This window comes from Doryrhamphus excisus, linkage group LG7 (genome assembly GCF_037039965.1).
Source record: "Doryrhamphus excisus strain RoL-2023G ecotype Guam linkage group LG7, RoL_Dexc_Guam_v1.1, whole genome shotgun sequence".
Taxonomy (NCBI): domain Eukaryota; kingdom Metazoa; phylum Chordata; class Actinopteri; order Syngnathiformes; family Syngnathidae; genus Doryrhamphus; species Doryrhamphus excisus.
The window spans coordinates 21,131,313-21,153,085 of NC_136363.1; the positions used below are offsets into that span (position 1 = coordinate 21,131,313).

The 21,773-nt window shown below is 39.7% G+C and overlaps 1 protein-coding gene and 2 long non-coding RNA genes across 5 annotated transcripts in view; 1 reads left to right on the forward strand and 2 right to left on the reverse strand.

The window, feature by feature from the left end:
• Positions 1-6,353: 6,353 nt before the first annotated feature.
• LOC144899488 (uncharacterized) lies at positions 6,354-7,873 on the reverse strand. The gene is made up of 3 exons (XR_013627619.1): positions 7,798-7,873; positions 7,565-7,659; positions 6,354-6,442 (listed from the first exon to the last, which is right to left on the reverse strand). It is a non-coding gene; the product is annotated as an uncharacterized LOC144899488 (long non-coding RNA).
• Positions 7,874-8,652: 779 nt separating this feature from the next.
• The window catches only part of LOC131109040 (uncharacterized), a 110,932-nt gene continuing 97,811 nt past the window's right edge, over positions 8,653-21,773 (reverse strand). The window contains exon 5 of one of the 3 annotated variants that reach the window (XR_013627815.1): positions 8,653-9,073. This is a non-coding gene — a long non-coding RNA (uncharacterized LOC131109040). Of the gene's footprint in view, positions 9,074-10,933; positions 11,049-19,461; positions 19,853-21,773 lie in introns of those variants that run through there. The other 2 variants (XR_013627817.1, XR_013627816.1) reach the window with 2 other exon arrangements.
• Positions 21,267-21,773, forward strand: part of LOC131109038 (cadherin-12-like) — a 76,840-nt gene continuing 76,333 nt past the window's right edge. The window contains exon 1 of the mRNA XM_058060573.2: positions 21,267-21,518. The gene's annotated coding sequence lies outside the window, so the exon portion shown is untranslated. The remainder of the gene's footprint in view (positions 21,519-21,773) is intronic.

Sequence of the window (21,773 nt, forward strand, 5' to 3'; positions counted from 1 at the left end):
ACCACAACCAATAGGGGGCGCCAAAAATTCCTCTCCAATCTCCACCCTGTTGTAGCATAGCGTAGCCTAGCAACAAGAGCCCTCCACCGTGATGTCATTGTAAAGAATCAAACTGAAGTGCCGTCTTCAAATCCTTAAACGGGGCGGCTAATAAACATGGCCGGCTACGCGTTTGACCTTGAGCGCCAAGGTGTCCGCCAGCGCTCTTATTTATGCGCCCGTCCTGATCACATGCCAGTAAATCCCGGGTTAAACTACAGGAGCACTCATGTTAAAAAGACATGACGGGAAATGGGAAGACTTTATGAGCGTCAGGAACAAAAGCCCATAAAGCAGGCCCTCATTTAATCAGTGCTGGATGAAGGGGGACGCATCAGTGTGACTACCCCCAGGGCGGGAGAAGGCGCGGTGCCGATCATAAATCAATAGTTGGCCATAAAGCGGCGATGCTAAATAGGCGATTGACAGAAATGTGCACTTTTAAATGTTGGGCCCGGAGCGTGAGAGCGGAGAGGAAAAACAAGATGTGCGGTGATTATTCCTGCTAATGTCGGCGGTTTAATGAATTGCAGCCGATGTCAGGGCACATTTCTCCGGGGCGCAGACTTCAGCAGTTTGATGACTCACTTTGAGTTGAAATGGAATTTTCACATTAGAGAAAATAGTTGAAATGGCAAACAAAAAAAGTTTTTGTTTCCCCGACTTTGGGGGTGTCAACTTTCTACCGAGGCTGTGCTTGGTACATGCTCGGTGTCGAGGAAATCGACCGCTTTGGTCCATGAAAATGGGCCTGTTTGACAACAACCGTTCTCGTATTAGCAAGGAGAATTTTACGTATTGTTGCCCCCATACAGGACATACATGTTAGGTAACTATTAGATCAGGGGTCTCAAACTCAATTTACTTGGGGGCCACTGGAGCTAAGGTCTGGGCGAGGCTGGGCCGAATCAGGTTTTCCAAAAAAAAAAAAAAAAACGCATTTATTAAAAAAAGAAAAATGAATAAACTTTGCTTTTGTTCCGATTTTCTACAAGAAAAGCTCTGATAAAACATTCCACTGTTCTCAAATATCTTACTTTTTATTTTTCTACACAAAATAAGATGAAAAATAAACAAATCAAATCAATAATAAATAAATATAATAATAAAACACCAAATAATAAAAACTTAAGAAACCACATATAGTTGGTGGGTAGACAAATTATTTTCAGATTTAAATGAACAAAGCATTATTAGAGCCCTGTAGACATGACAAAACACGACTATAGTCACATTTATACTCTTTATTTACAACATATTGCGCAACTGCAGGGTCTTCAGACACATGCTAACTCGCAAACTAGAGAGCTAGCGACCTAAACGGTAGCCTTCAAGTTATTTCCTTTAAACTTAAATAGCCAAAAACTTACCACTTCCACACGGATAGGGAGGATAACTATTAACAGTTATTTAACCTTTAACATGAACATTAATCAAACGTAATATTTTTTTCTGGGTACATGATACCATACGGCATCCATATCAAACAATAAACTTTCATATCAAGGAGAGGGCCTCAAACTAGTGTCCTGCGGGCCACATTTGGCACGTGTTTGAGACCCCTGTATTAGATGAAAAAAGCGAAGAATCCAAATTGGAATATGCACATTAGTGCCAAACTACCGCGGGTATTTCAAGCAAACCCTATCATCACCATTCAATTACGCTTGTGTCAAACATACAGTCGGCTTGTGTTCTCACCCGCCAATGGATGGAACTCTTTCAAGCGACCAGCAAATTATCCGCCGCACTTAAACGCTGATGCATTACACCGCTTTGTTCTCTTCTCGGTGGCCCTACATACGGATAAATAATCAGGCCAGATTCATCGCACAGACCATTGTCCTCCCCCTCTCAGAGCCGGCTAACGCAAGCCAATCAGTGGACGCCAGCGTGGCTTCCAGACTTAATTACCCACCATGCCTTTGTCCCGGGAAGCTCGATTGGGGGATCTAAAGCGGCCTTTAGTCGTGTGGGCTCTGATGAGATTCCACTTCCTTTATGGTTGTAATTACTGCTAATGCAGGCACGGCGAGTGTACGGATGTATGGCCGCAACATTGTGGACGCGGTTTCTCACACAGCTTTACAAAACAAGTCTACTGTAACGTCAGGGTGTGCGGCCGAATCACCACCGAATTTGGTACACACCTTTAGAAGTGACAATCATGTCTGGAAAGCAGGAGTGGTTGAAAAACATGTCTGCCATTAAACATTGATTTTTTTTTTTTTGTGTTCTATTTTTTAGGATGTTCTTCCACCCGTCCACGGCTGCTGCCCACATCTGTACTGGCATCCGGTGTGAATACTAATAAGCCTGGACGGGTCCTGGTAGTCCTTGACCCGAGGTGGTCGTGAGCTCAATCACAGTTTCTCGTTAGTTATCGCATAAATAATGAAAAATGTCCAATTCCTGCTAAAGGAACACAGCCCAGCGCGTCCTTGAGGTATCATACTGGAATAGGATGACGTCCGACGTGGAGCCCTGCTGACTTATTCACCACTAAAATTCTTTGTCTTTTTTTAATTTGCAGAAAGGTAATTGCTTTACATTATCTGCCTCTAATATGTACTTTGATTAAACTGTGATTTCATTGTGAGCTGAACCTTTTACCTTTTCTCATTTGCATGAGGGAGGTATTATTAAAGCTCTTTATGCCATTCTTGTCCACTCAACTGGAGTGGACTCAAAACTGGTAAATATAAAAGGGAGACCAGAGGAGCATTTAAATCAACATTTTTAGATCTGACCCTCCGAGATTTCTAATTATTTCTTTTGTCATTGTTGACGCGCCGACTCCAGGACTCATTAATTAGATTTTTTTTTAAAGCCTAATAATGGCGACACAAGCATGTGCCACGAGCGTTGTTCGTATAAATCTTGGCTAAGCTGGTAGAGGAGTTTGTTGTTTTCTTCCAAAGTACTCACTAATTACATTTTTTTAAAGCCCCCCCGGCTAACAAAGCTGCACACTTGAGTACATGCTGGAGCATTTCAGCTCGTGTAGTTTCAACTTAAATGGCGATTAAAACATGGCCTCCGAGGTTCCCTGAATGCTCTGAAGGGCGCTCGTTAAAACACCTTTCCACCTTTACCCTTAATGGCCGGAATACATTACCAGATCCTGGTCACCTTCGCAGAACTATTGCATTGATGGCAAAATGAACTTCAGTGGGAGAAAAAGCTTATCCTCTCATTCCATGTGGAAGTGGTACACTCCTTTGTACTTATTTCTCACTCTGCTTGAAACACAAAGGGAAACTACACGTTTTTGGAATGCAAAGCATTCCGTTCTATGTTACTGTGTGAAATCAATATCAATACTCCCGGGAAGGAGGTTACATAATACTTAAAATTACAGCAAAATACGTAATTACTGCGTTATCATGAATGATACATAAAACATTGGTATTTTAATAGTCAGCTTTCGAGGCAGAGTAGGTGTTAATTAGGTGTATTAATTAGCATTAGTTAGCTACGTTTACATCTTTGGAACTACCAGAAAAGAAAGACACAGAAGGGCAAAAATAAACATTAAAAAGTACAGTTTTCCTTTAAGTTGAATTAAACTGGAGAGGTGAACTAGTTAGCTCGGTAGCTGGCTATGTCACTGCATTCATCCTGTAGCTTGCGCAATGTGATGTAAACAAATGATAGAAGTGCAAGCGTGACTTTAGGGGTGTTATTTTACTTTTATAGGGCTCCAATCATATTTGGAAAGTTAAACAGGTTTTCTATGCGCCAAATACGAAAATACTCATTGAATCCGACTTGGCATGAATTCACTTAACACGGCCGGGTCTGGAACCATTGGACCTTGATAAATGTATGTTTATTGTATTTAATATTTGGATTACTTACATGTTATTAACATGTTATTAAAGAGTTTTAATTCAATGATTTTTTTTTTTTATTTAAACCTTTGTATTTAAATGGCCTGCAGCATTATTAAATAAATCCATTAGAATTACTTAGCTTTTCTCATGGGTGAACCCATCATAATTACCAGATATGGGTCCATGCCACTGATAGGACTACAAAACTAAGAGTAAGCTCAATATTTTTTGTAAATTTTATTCATTTCAAACTATATCATTTTTATATAACTATAAAAATATAGATTTCATGCAGAAGAAACTGTGGCAAAACTCCAATCATGCAGGTTGTGATAATGTCCATTATGATGTAATTAACACACGCCACATAATTAAAGGAGACTACATGTGCAGCTGTGTCCCTCCCCCAATTCATGACCAAGTTTAGGTAGTTTGATGATGTGTTTGACGCTGTGGAATGAGCATGTTGTCGGGCTGAGATTACGTCCATCAATCACCACCTCCTGCAGCCTAGTGGGAACAATGTGCTGCTTCTCTTATTTATTTATGCATGTTGTGGCAGTAAAGCACACCTGGCAATAAAAAGGATGTCATTGATGAATATGCACGGCGGTCCGCTCGCTGTATGTCACATGCGGGGTAAATTCATGGCAGCAATACAAGTGGAGCTCACCGCTCTTCCGTGTCTCAACGATACCACGATTTGCCGGGGACTGCTGGACAAACAACAACTAAGATGTAGAGGGGCGGCAAGGCTCAGGTGGTGGAGTGGTCTTCTCCCAATCTGAAGGTTGTGGGTTCAATCCTCATCACCAGTGGGATATGTGCTAACATTGTGGAAAAGCACTATGCAAGTGAAAGACCATTTACCATAAACATATCTGACTTGCTTATGAGCAGCAAATTATAGGAAAAAAAACATCATCTAGTAACCACTTTTCTAAAAACGGTCCCTTGTTCCCCAGGCTTCGCTACACATCTTAAAACAAAGCACATACTCACACATGAGACAAATTTGACGATCGTTTTAGTCCCGCCTGCTAATGTAAATACAATGAATTTTGCCCAAAAATTTATTGTAAAAAAATGTTACTACAATATAGCACAAGATTACCATCATTTTGTGGTATTAAGATGTGGACGGACGACTCCAGATATTGCATGTTTATTCAGCCATTTTGGATCACACCAAATGTTAGCTAGTAACACCATTCTTTCATTCATTCATCCTACAAAACCGTAATTCTATTAAATGTATTTTTTTGTTTAATATTTCCAAGTGTCTGGAACAAATGTCTTCAGTTTTCATCTGCTCTTTCGGAATTAGAGGAAATTCCAGACTATAAAGGCTGCTACTGCTGAAATATCTAATATTATTAAAAAAAGTAGTCCGTGTACATTAATAAAAACCAAGGTACCACTTTCCAAAACCACTTTCACGTACAACAACATTTATTGCAACATTGGGCTGGTTTTATAGAGACTGCTGCACCTTGTTAGAGAAAAAGGCTTCACTACACATCTTAAAATCAATGTTCATTTTGTTCTTTAGTGACTCAGTTGAGCGAGCATCTTGCTGCGAAAATGTAACCAATGTTAGCACTTGCTAGTGTTTGGCCGACTAAATATAAACATAATATATGATATTTACTATGTAGGACAAAAGTTAGTGTAAAATGGATGGCGGTCTGGACCTTTGTGTATTTCCTACACGCGGCAGGGAGACATTAGGGACTAACGGAAGGAGGCGGGGCAGAGGATGGCGCTAATGTGGTCGTCTCTTAGCACCTCTTCCCAATATAAGTTCTCTTTCAAGTCCGGTGGAGGGATCAAGCAGAACATTTTAAGCACTTAATCCCTCTTTTTTTTTTTTTTTTTTTTTTTTTTTTTAAGTCCGACGCGCCGTATCTGCTTAATTTCCACCAGCGAGACTTTCCTAATTGTCCTGCTCACTGGCTCAGGCGCTTCATTTGAAGACCCCACTTGAGACAAATGAAGACAGGGATGGAAAAATATGTCCAATTAAGTCGTTAGCATACCTTTGAGCCAGGAAAGGAAACAGCAGCACGGCTTTTTCCTTTTCTTTTTATTTCTTTAAATAGCAACTTGGAGGTCACGGTGTGCGAGAATGGTTTAATTAAATTTGCTGTAAATGAAGTTTTGTGCAAATAAAACTTTAATTATTGACCATTTGGAGTGGCATCAGAGTACTTTGTGTCCTACGGAGCCGAAAGCATCGTCTTTATAGGAAAGCTTAACAAATTAAGTTGTCTTTTTCCTGGCGATGCTTTAGCAGGATCATCAGTCGAGGGCTTAAAAACGTCACTTCTGCAAACTGATTTCAACTAAAAAAAATGCACTGATTATAATTGTAAGCTCTCCGCCTGCGCTGCTGTAGATTGTATTGGTTTTACGCGACACTAAAAACATGTTTAGAGAGTAAACTAGTCAGTAAGGTGCCCGGAGTGGCCGTCCACTAACCTGAAGGTGGATGGTTCAATCCTCCATGTCCAAGCTGACGTCGAGTCGTCGACAGGGAAAGGCAGTAGTCAAAGTGCTTCTGGAACCTTGAAGATAGAAACAGAACTACACAAGTGAAAGACTAGCCATGTTTTTTTTTTTTTTAAGTTTATTTTGAACATGAAAAACATCCAAATCACAACAAACCAACCAAAATCAATACAAATAAAAATACCTATGTATATATAAACTTACACATGTTCAAAAGGGAGTGGGAAGAAGTCAAGAGTTATCTAGTCCCACCTCCCTAACCACCCAGATTCCAACCTCATCCCCAACAAACACATAAATGGTTTCAATTCTGCTTTCTCATGCAATCTACATCATTAACATTTAAAAAGGAACTTGCAAAGTAATGGCTTTAAAACAGTTTAGTAGGTTAGCAAGCGAAGCTAGCTGTATCACCACGGCTACACTATGTCCATCTTAAAATCCGCTATGTAACCAATTCGGAGACGTGTCACCATTTATTGAGAACACGGATTAAAAAAGTTGTAAAAAGAGCACTCCCCGATAACCCCATCTATAAGCGAGATAGATTTTCAGCTGAGGGAATACGCTAGATATACTTACTAAAAGGCAATATGAAATATGAAATTCCACCTATGTTTATATTATTTACAATATTTGCCGAAGGAATAAGCACTGATTACCTGGGAGAAAACGCACAAGAGAAAAACACTGCCACCTAGTGGTCATAACGAAATATTGAATTTGAAAAAGTCAAAATGGAAAAACGTTACTTTCAAATCAGGTTTTAATATGTCAACTTGTGTAATGATGAGTGTCAATTATCGAAGCAGGGTATAGTTCGTGGAATAATTTGTGTTAATCAATCAATATACTGCACTGCGGCGAGCCTTCATAATCCTTTAGGAACTCATAACACTTCATAATAATGGCTGGGATAGCTTCACTTTTCAGCAAAAGTGGAATAATATGACGTCAAAGGTTCCTTTTTATGTGAAGGAGCACTTAGCACTAAGCCGAAAACCGGACTAATCACCGTCTGGGGACTAATTAAGCCTGATTGCGGAGTTTAGCTTCTGTTGATGACATCTTGAGCAAAAAGCCAGAGTTGGTGGAGCCACCTCGGCAGGACTCCCCCCCCCCAGACAGTGACACCGGTTTTGTCTATTAGTAAAATTATTATATTTGATTATACTTACATTTATTCTCCACGGTGATGCAGCCTGCTGCTCATCTGCGACGTACGAGGAGGCCGCAAGTGTGCATGATTGGCAGCGCTTCCATATTAGCACACCTGTGCAGCAAGCAAAGCGAATTCATCCGTTTTTTAATAAAACAAAATACAAAAAACATACATTAGCGGTCTCGCATTTTTGTTTGAATATGAACCGCATCATTCATTCAGTATAAAACGCACGTTGAACGTTCTTACCTTGTCGCAAAGAGTTCGTGCTTCTCAATCAAGGTTTATTTAAGAACGCTGGCGTTTCTTCTCTCTACGGAAGTGCAGCAACCAGCACCTGCCAGCTCACGCGCGCCCCCCACTTCTTCAGGCCAGTTGGAGTACTGCAATACTTTCACGTCTGGCATTTCTTTGTACATTCTAACTGTACATTTATATGGAATATAATATTAAATTTTATATTACAAATATATTTCATTTATATTCTGTAATATGTACTTAATTTATTTAACATTTATTTTTCATTACATTCTAACACTTTTTGCTTCACCTGGTCATAACACATAGCACATTTCAACCAAAAAGCAGCACAATGTGTTTAAAAGAAACAACTTTAAGTGTGCCAATTGCTGCTTTCCTGAGGCCATTTGCAAGGAAATGATACCAGGAACCATAGAGGTCAGAGGTCACTGATTGTAGCAGGAGATCAAATATTGGTGAGAGCTGCTGCCTCAGTTTAAGGACGTTTGTGGTGAGAATTCAAAGTTGCAAAGGGAGGAAGGAAAGGTGTGGGGCGGGGGGAGGCGGGGGGGGGGATTGGACTCTAATGGCTGAGACCTTGATCAAATATTGATTGTGCTGTGGAGAAGTCCTGAATCCATCCATGCAACCCGCCTTTATTGAATTATCATTCCAGCTTCGCTCCTGCAAGCCTCCTGCAGAGCAACCCAGCCGTGACTTTCATGTGCAACTTTTTCTACATTTAGACTGCTCATTTTTGCATAAATTGCAACAAAAGGCATATGGCGGGAAAGTCCCGCGGAGGTGTTTAGAAAAGGTAGCATTGAAATAAGTGCATTTTATTGTTACACACAGCTGACACACTTTTACATATGGTACTATATAAACTCTGCCTTGCAGTCTACCCAAATACACAAAACTATAAAAAAAAATAACGGCTGCCGTGTGCACACAGTTCTGCAGGGAGGACATGACAGATGGACAGCAAACGCTACACATGCCTCCGCCAGCGCCCGGGAATACGCACACAAGCCCCACCAATTAGTTAGAGATATGCGGCAGCCGCGGTGCCACACTAATCTTACAGTGCACTTAGCGTTTGAATGACGATGCCGGCGGTAATTAGCCTTGTCATTTTACATGCAACTCCCGTTTCCACATTTGCATCGCCCAAATAAAGTGTCCGAAAAACTTTTTAAAGAGGTCAGCCATGGCACTGTGTAATGCGGGGGGTGTCCATGTGCGTCACGGGGGCCCGTTTGCAGCCCGCGGCTGTTTTCCACACCTGCAAAAATGGAGAAAACAAGAGTCATTGTCGAAGAATAAAGTCAAAATATCACTTTATTTATATTCATTCATTCAGTTTCTTCCGCTTATCCTCACAAGGGGGGTGCTGGAGCCTATCCCAGCTGTCGTCAGGCAAGAGGCGGGGTACACCCTGGACTGGTGGCCAGCCAATCACAGGGCACATGTAGACAAACAACCATTCACACTCACATTCATACCTATGGACAATTTGGAGTCGCCAATTAACCTAGCATGTTTTTGGAATGTGGGAGGAAACATGTAAACTCCACACAGAGATGTCCGAGGGTGGGATTGAACGTGGGTCTCTTGGCTGTGAGGTCTGCGTGCTAACCACTCAAGCACCATGCAGCTTTTATTCATATTATTTTTCTAATAATACATCTTTATTGGTTGTTTTCTTTGCTTTTTATGACAATTTTCTTGAAGTTTCCACGTCCATATAAGGAAGTCCACCCTGTGTGACATCACAAAGGGGCATATTTACCACGCCTCTTTAAACGTAGCGTTTTCAGCCATCCCAAACTTCTTTTAGGGTTCACCCCCAAATGTGCAAACATCATTATCTGAAACTTTGGCATCGAGAATACAACATTCTAACTCCATTTATAGGTCAAAAAAGTGGTCCCCTTAAACATTAGACTGATGTCTTGTTAAACCGTTTTGTCTCGCAGGCTTTAGTGTAGTCAGATGTCAGAAGAAACGTGGCGGAAATCAAACAAAGAGCCCCGTGGTGTCCTTTGAGTGACCACTTAATGTATGTACTCAGGAAGAATTAATGCTTTTGTGCAGTTCATGCATGCTAGGCAAATCCATGGACAGATGCGCCAGTCCAAATCCGTCATATGGCGGCTAACGTGGCTATAGCGTTAGTCGCCTATAGCGGTAGGATGCATAGTGGAATCAAAGTAATAAAACAAAAAAAAAAAATAACATGAGCAGGTGTGGCTGTAGGCAACCACTTTGTGTTGTATTTCTGGTTGAAGCATTCTACCGTTATTCTATAGTCTGTGACATTTCAACCCACAATGCATTGTGCGGAGCTGCACTTCCTGTGACCTGAACACGCCCACATTGGCCTAACGCACGAATGAGATAAATAAGTCAACAAGGCTTTATATTCTCGCTGTTTGGGGCCCGCCTCCTCTCAAACAAGGTGGAAAGATTCTTCCTATACTGACATTTAAAGTGCATTTGATACGCCCACCCCCCTGCACCCCCCCCCGCACCCTGACATTTGGCCCATAAATAAAATATAGTGTGAATTTCAAAAGGAAAGATATCCTGCCCATCAAGAAGAAAAAGTGACACAAAGTGGCTTTTACTTGAAGGAAGGAGGCTGCACACGCAACATGCTGGGGGATACGCTATACTGGATACTTCATTAGGTACGCTTTGTAGCGGTATTACACGCTGAAATACTGCATTCCCGGAGCTGAGAGAGTCAACATATTATCCGCGTAACGTGAATATCGACAAGAAATAATCATAACAGAGTGGCGGGCAAGGCCGCGCGGTGTAATAATCAGCGTGTGGACTTTACGACTTCATATTCCAGTTAATGAGCCCTGGAGGTAAGTGTGATATTATTTAGGACACGGAGTCCGCTTCATTCTGAGCCCATTTGCAAACAATAGCTTGGCACACGCCGGCCGCCTCTCCGTGCGGCCCGATTGGTCGGGGAGAGCAAATCCGTTTGTGTTTAAGCACATCTGTTGGTTGGCCACACCGTGGGAATTCAGAGTATAATCACCCTGTGAAGGCAGCACGGAGGGAGGGAGGGAGGGAGGGAGGGAGGGAGGGAGGAAGCGAGCTAAAGCCGAGTCCCTGGCACGTCCGTGTCTCCTCTCATCGTGTCGTCCAAGTTGGCTCGCCACCGCCGACGGGACGGACCCGGGCGCTTATCCCGCCGCATCGGAGCGGGCCGGAACGGCAGGAAAAGCGACTGTGTCACACTTGCCATGGGGAAACACAAACATAAACAATGCGTTCCTACGTGGATTTCAGCTCCAAACATTTCACTGAAGCAGCTGTTGTCAAACAATAGCTAGCCATGGGGTCAAAGTTCACAGGTATTTCATGTTACCTGCTTCAATTTTACTGTAGGCCTTTTTTTCGGGGGGAACCTTATATGGTATCTTATAAGGTGAATTTAATTTATATAAAAATAAAAATAAAAATAAAAATAAAAATAAAAATACAAATAAAAATAAAAATAAAAATAAAAATAAAAATAAAAATAAAAATAAAAATAAAAATAAAAATATTGTCAAACAATAGCTAGCCATGGGGTCAAAGTTCACAGGTATTTCATGTTACCTGCTTCAATTTTACTGTAGGCCTTTTTTTTCGGGGGGAACCTTATATGGTATCTTATAAGGTGAATTTAATTTATATAAAAATAAAAATAAAAATAAAAATAAAAATAAAAATAAAAATAAAAATAAAAATAAAAATAAAAATAAAAATAAAAATAAAAATATTGTCAAACAATAGCTAGCCATGGGGTCAAAGTTCACAGGTATTTCATGTTAGCCTGCTTCAATTTTACTGTAGGCCTTCTTTTTTTTTTGGAACCTTATATGGTATCTTATAGGGTGACTTAATTTCTCTAAAAATAAAAATAAAAATAAAAATAAAAATAAAAATAAAAATAAAAATAAAAATAAAAATAAAAATAAAAATAAAAATAAAAATAAAAATAAAAATAAAAATATTGTCAAACAATAGCTAGCCATGGGGTCAAAGTTCACAGGTATTTCATGTTACCTGCTTCAATTTTACTGTAGGCCTTTTTTTTCGGGGGGAACCTTATATGGTATCTTATAAGGTGAATTTAATTTATATAAAAATAAAAATAAAAATAAAAATAAAAATAAAAATAAAAATAAAAATAAAAATAAAAATAAAAATAAAAATAAAAATAAAAATAAAAATAAAAATAAAAATAAAAATATTGTCAAACAATAGCTAGCCATGGGGTCAAAGTTCACAGGTATTTCATGTTAGCCTGCTTCAATTTTACTGTAGGCCTTCTTTTTTTTTTGGAACCTTATATGGTATCTTATAGGGTGACTTAATTTCTCTAAAAATAAAAATAAAAATAAAAATAAAAATAAAAATAAAAATAAAAATAAAAATAAAAATAAAAATAAAAATAAAAATAAAAATTATTTAAATTAAAATTAAAATATTAAAAAAACATCAGCATCTACTAAAACATCAGCATCTACTAAATAAAAATAAAAATAAAAAGTTACAATTTAAATTAAAATTAAAATATAAAAAAAACATCAGCATCTACTACTAACCACATGGACAATCATTGTCTTTATTATAATATTCTAAATGATGTTACTGTAATATGGCATTCCATGATTAATAACCACTTCAATATTTTGACATCATAATACAGTATGCTTTTTATTTTCTTCCCTCCAGTTCATGCATTGAATTCGTTCCACGCTTTCACTTCAATGAAGGCGTAGCAGCGGGGCACACCTGCCCGCTAGCGGTAATTATGTTCCTATTTAGCTCGGCTGGAAGCCACAGCGAGTCGCCAATTTGTGTCCGTGCTCGTAAATGTTCTGTTTTTGCAACTTTCTTAAGACGTGACGATTTCTGAGTTGTCGATGCATTGCTAGTGTGAAATGCGTTCCCTTTTGCCTGAAAACTGCAAAAGCAAAAGGCGCCCGGTGTTAGCCGGCGACGCTAATCTGTCCACGCAAGCCCTTGACGTCACTGCACTGCAACAACACATGACACAACCAGAATGGAAGATTTTAATGCCGCATTTCAAAATCTGATGGTGTCTTCTATCATACAAGGCAAACAGAGTCTTCCCTTTAATGGACTGCGGCCCCCCCAGGCCATCCTCGCTCAATATCCCGACATCCCTTCAGGCTAAGCACTTCATCTCTCCACTGTACTTAATGTGTTTCTCTCTCCAAACTTTGCACCAGCCGCCTGTACGGGCGCCACACAAGTAATATGCTCTCATTTCTTCTTCGTTTTCGCTATACCGCCGCCATCACCGCAGCCTGTGGCGCTGACGGCGTCTGCGAGGAGCGATTACCAGCAAAGATGGCTGATCAAATTGTCAAATCATCCAAACTTTAAGACACTTGTTGGCCTCTACCTGCAGCAAATGTGACCTCATTTTGTGTGCCAGGACAATTTATCCACTTTTTGCAGACGGGGGGGGGGGGCTGATGGGAGTTGAAATCAAATTGCTGTTTTTTTTCGACTTCTTCCTCCCCCTCCTCCCGTCGCAATGCAATTTTTCATGCGTGAAATTAAATTTGACGTCTTAAACAGTGGTCAGGAGTATCTGCAGGCTCACCTTCATTAGGTGGCTTGCAGAGTCGTCATCGTCGTTCGTGACAACCTGCATTGTTTCGCCTTTAATTAGCGCTCCATTAAGCGCAAAATACCCCACCCCTTAACGGCGGTCTTCTTACTTGCTGTACTGATTGAGCGATCCGAGAGACTGAGCTCAGTCTGCATGGAAATGACAGACTTATTTAACGGCGACATGTTGCAGAACATTTGGTCCCCTGACACGTCTGGTCCTCGAAAAAAAACCAAAAAAAACCCAAACAAACAAACAATAAAATGCTGGTGCAGCAGGAGAGCGTGTTTATTTTGGGCGTGCAGCTGTAGTGACGAGCATAACGTATGGCGTGTGCCTTTTAAAAATACATACGCCATGACTTCTTAATGAGATGGAACCCAATGAGATGATGTTGTGGACAAAATGTCTGCTTATGTTGCTGGAAAGTAGAACGCAACCCAGACATATTCGGCCTCCAAGCCATCTGCGTCAACATAAACCCACCAAAATGGCCGCAGTGTGGACATTTTATCCATTAACTTCGCACGGCGAAATGTGAAAACGCTTCTCCTAAAATCTGTCAGCACATGCACCCCAATCGTGTTGTTATTTTTCTCATAAATACACCACATTGTACCAAATTTGGTAAAATTTTACGGATTTGGATGCAAAACATGGCTGCCATCAAGCAAAATTGTCCATAATTCCGTGACCATTTGTCTCATGATTATAAAACATTGAGTATATCCATACAGTAACCCCTTATTTATCATTTACAAGGATTCCTTATTTAAAAATGGAATATTTTCACAGTTACAGCATAGTTAAATATTAGAGCCCTCTAAACATGAAATAACACCCCTAGAGTCATCTTTAAACTCTTATATCACCGTATATAGAAGACAAATAGCAGTCTAGTTGAGTTTTAGAGATAATTCAAAGGCGCAGTAAGGTCAGTTGTTCCGGCGATCAAGTCTGGTGCTTGTGTATCTAACTGAACATTACAGTAACATAGCTGACACCAAGTGACCAGCGTAGAATGCTTCACTTCTATTTCACTTCTTTTAGCCATTTCTCCATTGAAAATACTAAAAATAAATACATAATAATAAAATAAAAATAAAAATAAAATAAATACAATTAAAATTAAATAAAATAAATACAATTAAAATTAAATAAAATTAAATAAAATTAAATAAAATTAAATAAATAAAAAATAATAAAAATATGCAGCATACAGTATGCACATGTTTGCACTAATACCAGGCTGTATTCCACCATACAGCAGCATGATTTATGAATATATTTATGAAAAACCGTGATAGAGTGAATTCTTGAAATTCAAAGTGCACAGTTGTGAGGGATTACACGTTAGCATTTTGACCAAAACCCATAAGGGGGTGCTCCAGGGGGCAACCACTCACATCAGTCATCTCAATGTTGAAAAATACGTTCTATTTACTCCAAAACATCAACTAAAAAGCCATAGCAACTTCCATCCGCCTTAATGGGAAGTGGCAAATTTTGTGAGGGGTGGGGTTGCCCAAAGTGTCCCCTTCTGGTCCGAAAAAAATATATATAAATAAATAAATAGACCTCCCCCGGGAGGATGAATCAGTCAGTCTTGCCTGGAGCTCCATGATGCAGAGAAGAGAGCCCCCCCCCTGCTGATTGCATTAGCACAGCCCCTAATAGGAGATGCACCTGAGCCCCCCCACCACTTACATCCTTAACACTGCAAGGCACTCTTGGATGCTGCGGACAATAAAACTGAAGCATCAAGAAGCAACAGAGAAATGAGATAAAGATCAATTATGCGTGTCAATATTAATATAATATTCAGTGGCCCAAAAGGGTCGCATGCAACCTGGACATATTTACATATAATCAATACAAACATAAACATTTTCATCTTCAACAATACATAGCATAACATTTCATGGACATGACCTGTGTATGTTTACATGTCACTAATTATGGCCACCATAACTTAATTTTGGTCAGAATCTATTAATATATGATGAAAAGTAATAGTGATAATTTTATGAAAATAAAATACATTTTCTAATTATTTAAACCTGCATATATTTCATACATTTTCTGCCATATTTTTATAACTATTTTCCAACCCTAATTTTCCCCCAAAATGCTGTTTTTTCATAATATTACATTTTTATTCAATGTTTCAACTGCAGGCTACTAAAATTAGATTATTTTTCCTCACAAAATTTTTAATTTATTCTTGTAATTTTTTTTTCTTTTCATACTTTGACTTTTATTCCAAATGAATATTTATTTTCCGTTTCCTTGACATCGCACAAGGTTTGTGGTGTCCTCTTTTTAACACCTACTGTACTAGCTTCTCGATGTTTTGTTTTTTGACACCTTGCGTTCTTTTCACACCAGGAAGTGAAGAAAACGTAAAGGATAAAATGGCAGCAAGTGAAATATCAAAAGTGTTAACATGTAAAATATTATATAATGACATTTAAATAACAGTAGAGTCCATTCGTAGTCCTGCGTGGGTTTTTATGGGTGTGCCCAACATTGTGGCCGGTGAGTGTAAAGTTAAAATCTCATCAAGGCCGCTTCCTGAACCTTTTTCGTCTGCCTTCCCCTCTGATGGATGAAGCAAGGGAGGAAAAAAGGCGGCCACAGAGGAAGCCAGATGAGCCATGGCACTCCTCTGGTGGTCAATTAACAGATAAAGCCGACACAATTAGCACAGAAATGTAAGCGTGCATGAGTTTTACAGTGTAAACACTCCCTGGGTGGATTAGCCATTCAGCATCATTATTCACCGCCGCGTCCGCCTCTCATATTCATAAGCGATGTTCCGATATTTGGACTCTCCGGAGTCTTGTGGTACATTTGATCATGCTGCCAGCACGCCGGGTCAAAAACGGGAACATCATCATCATCATCATCCCCTGATAACGGGTTGGTGATGCGTTGAAGACAACTTTGACTTTTTTCTTGTTAAGCTAAGAATTGAAGCTCATAATTGAACAGAGCAAGGGTGTCCAAAGTGCGGCCCATGACTTATTTAGATTTTTTTTTTTTTAAGTTTGAGGACCTCGTCGTGTTCTACTTGGACATGATACTGGTTTCGGCACAGAGGATAACTTTGTTATAAAAAGGCTTCACTACACATCTTAAAACAACAATTTGTACAAATGTGGAGGTGTTAGAGTACTTCCTAGTTTCATAAAAATTGACAGTGTGCCCCCCAAAAAACCCAAAACAACCTCAACCAGGCTTCGCTACACATCTTAAAACAACAATTTGTATAAATGAGGCTAAGCTAGCACAATGTTGCTATTAAAATATACAAACATGTTAGGCTTGTCATGATGTCACAAAAAAAGGCTAGGGCTAAAAAAAAAAAAAGATGCTAACCTAGTACAATGTTGCCGTTAAAATAGATAGTTAGCACTTTAGCTCACATAGCTTTAATGTTGCGGCATTTCATGATGTCACAAAAAAGAAAGGCTAAAAAAAGAGGCTAAGCTAGCACAATGTTGCTGTTAAATTAGACGAGTATGTTAGCACTTTAGCTCAAATAGCTTTAATGTTGCGGCTTTTCATGATATCACAAAAAAAGAAAGGCTAAGGCTTAAAAACAGAGGCTAAGCTAGCACAATATTGCTATTAAAATATACAAACATGTTAGGCTTGTCATGATGTCACAAAAAAAGGCTAGGGCTAAAAAAAAAAGATGCTAACCTAGTACAATGTTGCTGTTAAAATAGATAGTTAGCACTTTAGCTCACATAGCTTTAATGTTGCGGCATTTCATGATGTCACAAAAAAGAAAGGCTAAAAAAAGAGGCTAAGCTAGCACAATGTTGCTGTTAAATTAGACGAGTATGTTAGCACTTTAGCTCAAATAGCTTTAATGTTGCGGCTTTTCATGATATCACAAAAAAAGAAAGGCTAAGGCTTAAAAAAAGAGGCTAAGCTAGCACAATGTTGCTATTAAAATATACAAACATGTTAGGCTTGTCATGATGTCACAAAAAAAGGCTAGGGCTAAAAAAAAAAAAAGATGCTAACCTAGTACAATGTTGCTGTTAAAATAGATAGTTAGCACTTTAGCTCACATAGCTTTAATGTTGCGGCATTTCATGATGTCACAAAAAAGAAAGGCTAAAAAAAGAGGCTAAGCTAGCACAATGTTGCTGTTAAATTAGACGAGTGTGTTAGCACTTTAGCTCAAATAGCTTTAATGTTGCGGCTTTTCATGATATCACAAAAAAAGAAAGGCTAAGGCTTAAAAAAAGAGGCTAAGCTAGCACAATGTTGCTATTAAAATATACAAACATGTTAGGCTTGTCATGATGTCACAAAAAAAGGCTAGGGCTAAAAAAAAAAAAGATGCTAACCTAGTACAATGTTGCTGTTAAAATAGATAGTTAGCACTTTAGCTCACATAGCTTTAATGTTGCGGCATTTCATGATGTCACAAAAAAGAAAGGCTAAAAAAAGAGGCTAAGCTAGCACAATGTTGCTGTTAAATTAGACGAGTATGTTAGCACTTTAGCTCAAATAGCTTTAATGTTGCGGCTTTTCATGATATCACAAAAAAAGAAAGGCTAAGGCTTAAAAAAAGAGGCTAAGCTAGCACAATGTTGCTGTTAAAACATACAAGTATGTTAGCACTTTAGTTCAAATAGCTTTAATGTTGCGGCTTTTCATGATATCGCAAAAAAGAAAGGCTAAAGCTGAAAAAATAGATGCTAACCTAGCACAATGTTGCTGTTATGTGCAATGTTAGCGCTTTAGCAGCACATAGCTATGCTAGTGTTGCTAACATCTGTGCCACATCATTGTATGTCATACATGAGAGTAAGAGTAAGAGTAAAACGAGGATAAAGTACACAAAAACGCTTCCTGGGGATAGACGCTGTCACAGCTCATTAGCATTAAAGCTACAGGCACACACACAATGTGTTGATCCCAGTTGGTTTTACTAAAAGCACTTCCAAGGTGTCCATACTCCACCATCCATAAACTAGGGTGGCACGTCTGAGACTTAAAAACACCATTTGGTCGTATGATGACGTTTCTCGTAGATTTTGCTCGATTTGCATCCAGGCTGCGAGCCAGCGGCAACGTTTCATGACCTTCAATGAAATGTCAGTCAAGCCTCATCACCGACCCGTTGCCAAAATGTTATTTTTTGCGCACGTCCGTGCGTCCATTGCAGCAGCGGGCCAGCGCGTCCTGACTGACGCCTGACTACAAGCATCCGTTCCACCTCTGGCTTAGCTCGGCCGGTGCCAAGAGGATTAAATAAAAAAAAAAAACGGAGTTCTCTCGGGCCGCACCGTGCCATCTGGACAGGCTTGATCTGGGAGCAGCCTTGTCAGCCAGCACTGCTCAGCATATAAAAGCTGCAGCGCTACATTTAAATACAGCTTTCAGCTTTTTTTTTGGGATGCATTTAGTTTTTCCGCTTCTCTTTTATTGCCGCTTGATGCGAGATGTGGGGATGTTTGTATTTATTTTGTTTATAATTGTGTTGGCTCTCTGCTGTTTAAAAAAAAACCAGGAAATAGCATAATAGGGAAGAGCAATAATAAAAAGGCAGTTGTCAGTGTTGTTTATTTCCCATCTGAAAGGATCGGAATGCAATTTGAAGGAGAATGGCACTCGGTAGAACGCAGATAAAGCGAGGTAGCGCCTTCTCTCTTGTTATTTTTTTTATGGCTGTGCTTGTTAATTCCATAATTGCAAGTGCTACGTACGCGTCAATGTGTGCTGTTGTCAAAAAAACGGCCATTAAATCAAACAGCGGTGAGTTACAGCCTGGACTGTTCCACTCCGGTCCTCTAGGGGGCTGTAATGTTGACTCCATACTCGCCACCAAATGCCTAATCTGATATAATAAGTGAAAAATTTAATATTTCACACCCTTTTACAGTCAGAATGCTAACAGGAAATGCTAAAATAACAACTTCCACCTGCCAAACAGGATTTCCAGAAGCGTTTTTATGTCATAAAGTGCAAAAAAGCCCGAAATATAAGACAGAAAATGCTAATGTCCCGCTAACCTTTTCCCACTGAGTGATGTCTGCCAGCGCGTTATGTCAAGGTCTCGTTTTAAAAGGTTAAAGCTGCCGTTCGCCCCGCCCCCGAGGACACCAGACATGGGTCGCGATGCCGACCCGGCAGAGGCGCTAAATCACACGAAACAAGAAAATAATAAAATTGAGGTCACGCATACGCGGAGCACCCGACTTCAGAGAAACGTGTTAAGTTCTGATGTTTTCATGATGTAATTCTTTCTCCCCGCTGATCCTCCTGGTCATGGAGGGGAGAGGCGGGGTGCGAGAGATGCATCAAACGGGAGCGCCGGCTCCCCACCAGACCCGTCTAGTAACCGCCTTTCAAGCCATGCAGTAAAGACGTGGGTGGTTTGCTCTGAAACCAAAAGAGCAACATACATTTGAGGTTGCAATGAGTAAGAATGATAGAAATGAAATATAATATTAATAACTTCTTCGGGAAAGCAGAATCATGTGACATAAGACGCCATCTTTACAGAGATAATTATGTTCTGTGAAATAATATTAGGTCTGGTGATAAACCATATTTAGTTATGGTTTAAATTCCAGTATCATTTTGTCATAATTATTTATTGTAATTAATTAAATTTTTAGAAATAATACATGTCACATTAAGGATAATAATGCTCGCAGTATGACATTTTAAAAATATTTTTAATCCGATTTTTTCAATTAATTAATTAAAACATTTACTACAAAAATACTCTACATAATGATAATATATATATATTTATTTATTTATTTTTAAAAAAATATGTTTATAATTTCTAAAAATGTTAATAATTAAAATTTTAATGAATTAAAATTCTAAAAAAATAATAAAATAATAATATAAGCTAGTAGCATTACATTTTTTACATTTTTAATTTTTTCATGATTGTTAAATACAAAAATACAAATGCTAATAAAAGAAGCTAGTAGCACAACATACAAAAATCTATCATTTAATTTGTAATGAATTCCTGAAAAAAATATATAATAAAAAATTGTAATAATAGAAGAAAGCAGCACTACATTTTTAACATTTTTTTAAAATTCTACACATTTTTAATAATTAGATTTGTACAATTTCTATAAAAAAAAATACCCAAAAATGATAATGCTACATCTTCAGATGTAAGCTAGAGCACATCGTCGGTGACGTTACCCGAGGTCATCGGGTGTTTCGGGTGTCGCTCAGGCGACCCAGCTGAGGTTCTAATAATCAATAGTCAATTGTTACTATGAATTATGTTGACTACTAATCCTATTAGTAAAATGTGAAACCCAGTCCAATAATGGTGGTCTAATACATATTCATAATATACTGGAATTCTATGAATGACGGACGAAGGTGGACGTCTGCACGAGAGGGCCACTACCGTCATATTCCATCATAGCCACAATAACAGAACCTACTCAAACAATGTACACACCCGTCTGTGCCGGGCTTCTAATTAGCCCCAGAAGGAAGCTGCTGCATTCTGGTGTCAATCTGGATCAAGGTGTTTCCTCACATTGCTTACACGGTTGTACCTAATGAAGTGACCGATGAGACGTAATTGTCTCACTGTGTGTGTGTGTGTAGAAACACAACCGGGGGAGGAGAATGTGAGGGGGTGTGGGGGCTTTCTAGTTGCCTCTAATCCTCCATCCCTCCCTCTCTCTCTTGCAGGGAGATGGTGTGTGTGTCTCTCTCTCTCTCTCTCACACACACATACACACACACACACACACACACACACACACGCAAGAGCATCTCTCTCCCACTTGCTTTCGCGCTCAGTCGGCAGTCTGCAGAGCGCACATGCAGCACGCCACTTTCCGCACTCCCGTTCTGCATGCATGCATGCATACACGCTGAGTGACAGTCCTGGTCCACTGAGGTCCAAGTGTTCCCAGCGGGGGGAGCGTGGAAGCATGCGAGGACGACAGGACGAGGGTGGGAATTAAAGACACCAGAAGGGAGCTCGGAGGTGGTGGACCGCCAGGCCGGAGAGTTTGGATTTAAAAAAAACGGGCTTCGAAGCGTCCCGCTGAGGGTGAGTACAGTGAATGTCTCTTCATGTCCCGTCTGCAGGTATACACACACCTTGCAGACAGCAATGAGGGCGGAATGCTGGGTGATTGAGCTTTAGAGTGTCACAGCCTTGATTGGCTTGACCCATTTGTGGCTGACAGAAGAGCTTTTGCCACTTTGACGCCGGCGTGTACCGGTGTGGAAGTTGGGGACGTGGACCCTTGGTGGCTGAGTGGACGTGTTTGCTGCTCAATGTCAGGCTCGGGATTAAAGCATT